This window comes from Myotis lucifugus, unplaced genomic scaffold (genome assembly GCF_000147115.1).
Source record: "Myotis lucifugus unplaced genomic scaffold, Myoluc2.0 scaffold_25, whole genome shotgun sequence".
In the NCBI taxonomy this organism is placed as follows: Eukaryota; Metazoa; Chordata; class Mammalia; order Chiroptera; family Vespertilionidae; genus Myotis; species Myotis lucifugus.
The window spans coordinates 1,219,754-1,226,805 of NW_005871073.1; positions in this window are offsets into that span (position 1 = coordinate 1,219,754).

Consider the following 7,052-nt stretch of genomic DNA (forward strand, 5'->3'; position numbering starts at 1 on the left):
TCCTGTGAGAAGCAAGGGGTCTCAGCCCCATACCAGACCCCCAGGACGGTTCCAGAGCTGTGGCAAGAAGTCCCCATAATTTTGGGTTGCAAAACCCAGTGGGAATTGTGGCGGAGTGACATGGAAGCTACTGGAGACCCAGGCAGTTCCTCTTAAAGGGCCAGCACATGAACTTACTTGGACTCACTCCCTCTGGGTTCCTGCACTGGGCAGCAGCTTTGGGGGATCCAGGGACATATGGGGAGGAACTGAATTGTCAGGAACTCAGGGGCAGCTTCTTCCAGACAGGGGTACTTGCAGGGGTCATTGTTCCTGTACTGGACCATCCCCCACCGCAGAGCTGACTGGCAGCCATATTTGAGTTTCCATCAGCCTGGTTCACACTGTTTGCTCCATTCTGATGATTCCCTAAGACCCTACTCCATCCAATTTGCAGCCCCATCTAATCTGCAGCTGCTTTTCCATATGAATGGCCTATCCTGAATCAGGCTTCAGACTTAACTAAAATATCTTAAACAAGCAGCAGCTGGCATCAGCATGCCCCATACCTATCAATAACAGGCCCAAAACCTGGCACTAGCACCAGCCTGTCTTGCTTCACAGCTTGGCTCTGCCTGGGCACTTCCAAGCTCAATACAAGTAGCAGCCATCTGCAGATCCTTCTGTAGCTCCTGCTAGGTGGCCCCAGGCAGTGGCTGACTGCACCTCCTGGGAGACCCAGAGCCAGTGCACCTGGTGGACAGCTTCAGATCACACCAGGTTACAACTCGACCACACCCATGAGTGATATGCTCAAGGGACAGACTCAGCACCAAAGCCCCACTGAAGCAAGTCCTTCTCTGTAGATACATCTCCTGCACAGCATCTCTTCCATTGTAGTTGCAGTTGGTCCTCACAGCCAATTGGCCTGGAGGTCAGTGCCTTCCAGTGATGCCAACAAGAATCAAGGCTCAACTACAAGACTGTGCACATAGCCCACCCAGGCACACAGAGTGTCCAGCTCAGGTGAGTACAGGACACCTACTACACAAGGCCACTCTACCAATTCCAGGAGACATAGCAACTCTTCCTAATACCTAGAAACAAACACAGAGAAGCAACCAAAATGTGGAGACAAGGAAACAGGTCACAAATGAAAGAAATGGAAGTAAGCAAACTACTGGACACAGAGTTCAAAACAATGGTCATAATGTCACTCAAGGATTCTAATGAGCTTCAAGGGACCTAATGAGAGCTTCATGGGACTTAGTGAAACTTTTAAGATAGTAATGAGAATTTCAAAGACATGAAAAAGGACCAGTGAGAAATTAAGCATACACTAACTGAATTAATAATTTATAGGGACTCAACAGTACAGTATTATAAGAATCAAATCAAAGATTTAGAATATGAGGAAGCAAAAAACACCCAATCAGAAGAGCAAAAAGTAGAAGTAATAAAAAATATGAAGATAGTGTAAGGAGCCTCTGGGACAAGAAATATAATGAACAAAATAAACTGATGAATAAAATAGAGCCAAAGGCATGGAAACATGGAGCAGACTGACAAATCTCAGAGGGGAGGGGGGTGGTGGGAAGAGATTAACCAAAAAATCTTATGTGCATATATGCATTCCCTAGGGACGCAGACAGTAGGGTGCTGAATGCCTGGTGTGGGGTGGAAACTGGGTGGAGGGGAGCAAATGGGGGGAGAGGAAGGGGACATTTATAACACTCTTAACAATAAAGATTTAAAAAAATAAAAAGAACTAAGTTATTAAAGGAAAGACCTTTATAAATTCACTTGCAAAATACACTTTAAAATTCATTTAGTGCACGTGAAATAATTGAAGCAATTACTAGTTACTTGTTTAATATTTTGTATCTAAAATTTTGTTTAGACAAAGCCAATTTCTATAGAAGTCGAGAAACAATTTTTATTGTTTGTACTTGGTAGAAGTGTATTATTAATATTACTTCTATTGAACTTTGTCAAAGGTTAATGCACATTCTCCTTCCCTTTAATATCAATGTGCTAAGCTCCATATAACATACTAATCTTCATGTTCTTCATGTTTCTGTTTGTTTATATTCACAGAAATTTCTATTTAGGTTTTGTAATATATTATGAGGGGCAAATTGCAGCAGTCTCTGGTGGGGAAGGACCAGTATCTGTCCCTGACAGCTAGTTTCATAAGCCACAACCAAATTGCCACATATTCAAACTTGTCAGTTTTGCTATAGTCCAGTAGAATGTAATTTGGTGTCAGGATAAAACCTGGAATAAACCCCTGAACAGGCAGCTCAGTTGGTTAGAGTGTCATTCTGATACACCAATGTTGAGGGTTCTGTTCTTGGTCAGGGCACATACAAGAATTAACCAATGAAAGCATAAATAAGTGGAAAAACAAATGAATGTTTCTCTCTCTTCCTCCCTCTCCCTCTCTCTCTTCTCTCTTTTCCCTTTCTCTCCCCACCTCTTGCTCTAAAATCAATAAATAAAGTTTAAATTTGGAATAAAAGAATAAGAAGCTGCTGATTGCCCACTGCGTTATTTTCAAGAGGTGAAGGTAGAGGATGCCTGTGAATTAGTCACAATTATCATCCACCTGTAAGGCTGTTTGATTATTGACATTCGTGTCTAAAGATGTTCATCCCAAGGGCATTATTGCACATGCAAGTAACTGATTGAAACTAACAGACTTAATGTTTCCTTCTGGGCTGGTTTGAGCAAATAGTCTATCTTTTGAAGCCTCTGGGTATAGGAACCTAGTAGCCTTCCAAAGTATAAAATTCAAACAGAGCAATTTATCTCTGATTGCTGCAGACTGGAGCAATCCATCTACTGTCATTTCCCAGCTCTCTGTGCCAGAATTATATTCCTTCAATTGTGCTTCAATGCATCACAGAAACAATCTAAACTCTGTCTATATTCTTCGGGCACTGTTCTATGGTGTGTTACACAGATCAGCATGTTCAATCTCCAGCCTCTTTAAAGGCTGTTAAAATCTTTGCTACAACCAACTCTGTGGCTAAGTAATGTAAATGGATTTTTTTAAATGTCTTTTCTTCACTAGTAACCATTCTTTTCTCTCTGCAGAACAATCAGATGGTTCAAGTTAGTTTTCATTATAAGAGAGCATCATCCCATTGCTCTGAAAAGAATTAAAGCATTTACATCTTGAGGCAAAAAAAATGTTTTAAAACACAACTCTGGAAATCAAGTAAGTATTCTTTTCATTTGCAGGTTGAGAAATGTTGCACTACTAAATGAAGTTTTACATGATTGGTTTCTTTCCTATTATTTTTAGCCTTGGGGTTTGAGAAAGTAAATTATATTCACCAATATGCTGTTCTTCAGAGAAGTTTTAAACATTTTTAATGAAATCTAGAACCAGAAAACTTTTAATATACAAAGAAATAATTATGATTATAACAAGTGGTCCAAGTGCAGATTTTAAATGTATAGGCACACTGACGAGGTCATAAATTAACTTATAAAATCCACTACCTATATATCACTGGGATCAATTTTTAATGAAATTTAGTAAGAAAGATCATCACTCATTATAATTGCTTAAAGTTGAAAGAGTTTCTAATTAACCATTATCCTCTCAAATTAAAAGCTGTGGGTAGAATCTAGCCTATGAGAAGGGAGATAGAAAGTGTAGCATTTTAGAGAAATTCTTTTTTACTTTATACAACTGCAGATGTTTAAATGCAAATAAATATTTGCCTTAAGTTCTCTAGAGAAGGAGCAGTTTACAAAATTATCTATGCTTCTGGTATCTGCAATCCATCTTTCTCCATATCTCTAGACTACAAACATGCTGTAATTTCCCAAAAGATAAAAATAAATAACAAGAAAAGCAAAAATTCTTTTAGCCATATTCTATCATCAGGATGCAGTCTCTTTTATCTTTTATTTACAATGGTTTTGAAGGTTTCTTTACTAGTCATCATAATATATTCAACACTGAATTCTAGCTTTGTATATATACCTGCCTGCTTCATACCTCTCCCTCAGAGAAAAAATCCAATAGACATCTCTCTTGAGATAGCTCTCATCTTCTACCTATCAATCCTAATGATCGTTTCATCTAGATAAATATCCCAATCATCCACCAAATTATTCAAGGCAAGAACATAGAAGTCATTCATGATATCTCACATACTTTCCATCCAGTTCTTCAAGTCAGTGCAATCTACACATTGAAACATAACCAAAATCTGCCCACTTCTCTCAACCCTATTCAAGCTACCATTCACCGCTATATAACATCTTTTTATGTGCAGTAATAACAAACTATCATCTAATTCTTATAATTGTGTGTGAGAGCAAATTTGCAGAGAAACTGCAAAGGAAAGATATTTTAACAGATTGGCATTAAGTTGTATTGAGGGAAAAGGAATATTGTGGCCATCTCAATACTGCGTCACTGATTTGATCTCTATCTCATTTTGCTTCCCTGAAGACTGCCTTTTAGGATGATGATTCATGCTACTTTCTAACATGCTCCACTTCTTTTTCTGTGAAGTTTTGCTTGGTGATAAATAGTCTGCAGTCTCTTTACCACACACATTGTTGTTGGTTTTTTGTTTGTTTGTTTACCTTTTCTTTTTTTAGTATATCTAGTCAGCTGTCAGCAGGAATTTTGCTTCCCTTTTAGATGCTGTTCATGCAACATTAGCTCAACCTGCATTCTAAACCCCATGAATATTCAAAATGTTTCTCAAGTATCTGTGAATTACTGGACAGCATATAATGTCTACACTTCCATCTCCAATACCTTTTCTTCCATTCCCTCTACAGCTCGGTTCAATCAGGCTTTAGCCGCCATTCCCAACCTCCACTCCAATGAACCTTTTCTCAGAATTCCCAGTGCTTTCTATTTTGACAAACCCAGTACTCTTTCTGGTTCTGATCTTTCAGTAGTATTTGTCTGGATCACTCCTTTGAAATACATTTTCTATTTAGCTTCAAGAAAGTCCACACTACTGGCTCTTTTCCCAACTCATTTGTCACTCTTTTCAAGTCTCCTTAACTTGTTTCCCATCATCATCCTTACTTTATATCACCGGAAGGTCACAGGCCTTTTGGTTTAGGTTTCTCTATTCACATTTACTTCTTTGGAATATCATATGTTTTTATAGATCAATGCGGTATCAACTTTGCTACATTTCTAATTACCAAAGTATTCTCAAAAAAGTTAAAATATATATCTCCCATAAATTGTGAGCATGGATTAAAATACCATTTAACCCATTAATGATTATATCAGTACAATGATAAAGTTGGTTTTATATGATTCCAGATGTTAGAAGGAAGAAAATGTTTATACAATATTAGAAATAACTTTGTCTGATAGTAGAGTGGGTTGCCTTATGAGATAATAAAACTTCATAATACCAGAAGTGTTTGTGCAAAGTGACTGAAAGGCATTTACCAAGAGTTTTGCCAAGAAGTTCTTGTTTTAGGTAAGAGGTAGGGTTAGATAATGGCTACCGGTTGAGTTTCCTGGAAAGCAGAATCTGAGATGGAGTTTAAAGTGCAGTATATTTCTTAAGGAGTGCCCTTAGGATTAATAATTGTACAAGTGAAAGCTTTGGGGTTGGGCAGGGGTCACACAGAACGGACTCAAGGCTCAGTGTAATCAAAATGATATTTATTTGAGGCACCTGGGTGCAGGTGGTCTGACTGGAGAAAGAGCCAGTGGTGAATTGGGGAGGCAGCAGGCTTTTTATGTGCTCAGGGAGAGCTATAGACTGGGCTTCGGTTTGACACACCTATCAGGATCATAGTTTTATGGCCTTGCCCTTTGTCCTTCTGCTGGCACCAGGCGTCCTTCCTTCAGAGAGCTGTACAGGAATTATGGTCTTCAGGCATTTCTGTAAAATAATCACTCAAGGGGAGCATGTTTGTGCAAGGCTTAGGCTTGTAGAATGAGCTTTCTTTAGTTAGCCCCTGCTAAGTTAGCCCTGTTTCTTGATTAACCCTTTCACAAGGAAGGGGACAGAAGCAGAATTGTGCAGACAGGAGAAATCAAGTTGTGCTGCAGGCCCAATGATAGCCTCCAGGAGTTGTGATTCTAGAATGGCACTTCAGTACTGTTTAGAGTTGGACCTGAGTGGCCACAAGTTATACCACATATTAATCATTAAGGGATGTGGGCAACTTGGGGAGGAGTGTCTTGGGTGTTGTAGCGCTCTGTGGTTGAGACAATTTGTGAATAGGGCTGACAGATGAAAGCTTTTTTTTTTTTAATTAAATCTTTATTGTTCAGATTATTACATTTGTTCCTGTTTTTCCCCCCATAACTCCCCTCCTTCCAGCTCCCACCCCACCCTCCGCCCTCACTCCCCACCGTGTTCATCCATAGGTGCACGATTTTTGTCCAGTCTCTTCCCGCATCTCCCACACCCCTTTTCCCCCCAAGAATAGTCAGTCCATTCCCTTTCTATGTCCCTGATTCTATTATAATCACCAGTTCATTCTGTACATCAGGTTATTTATTCACTTGATTCTTAGATTCTTTGGTGATAGATGCATATTTGTTGTTCATAATTTGTATCTTTACCTTTTTCTTCTTCTTCCTCTTCTTAAAGGATACCTTTCAGCATTTCATATAATACTGGTTTGGTGGTGATGAACTCCTTTAGCTTTTCCTTATCTGTGAAGCTCTTTATCTGACCTTCAATTCTGAATGATAACTTTGCTGGATAAAGTAATCTTGGTTGTAGGTTCTTGCTATTCATCACTTTGAATATTTCTTGCCACTCCCTTCTGGCCTGCAAAGTTTCTGTTGAGAAATCAGCTGACAGTCGTATGGGTATTCCCTTGTAGGTAACTGAGTTTCTTTCTCTTGCTGCTTTTAAGATTCTCTCTTTGTCTTTTGCTCTTGGCATTTTAATTATGATGTGTCTTGGTGTGGTCCTCTTTGGATTCCTTTTGTTTGGGGTTCTCTGCGCTTCTTGGACCTGTAAGTCCATTTCTTTCACCAGGTGGGGGAAGTTTTCTGTCATTATTTCTTCAAATAGGTTTTCAATATCTTGCTCTCTCTCATCTTCTGGTAC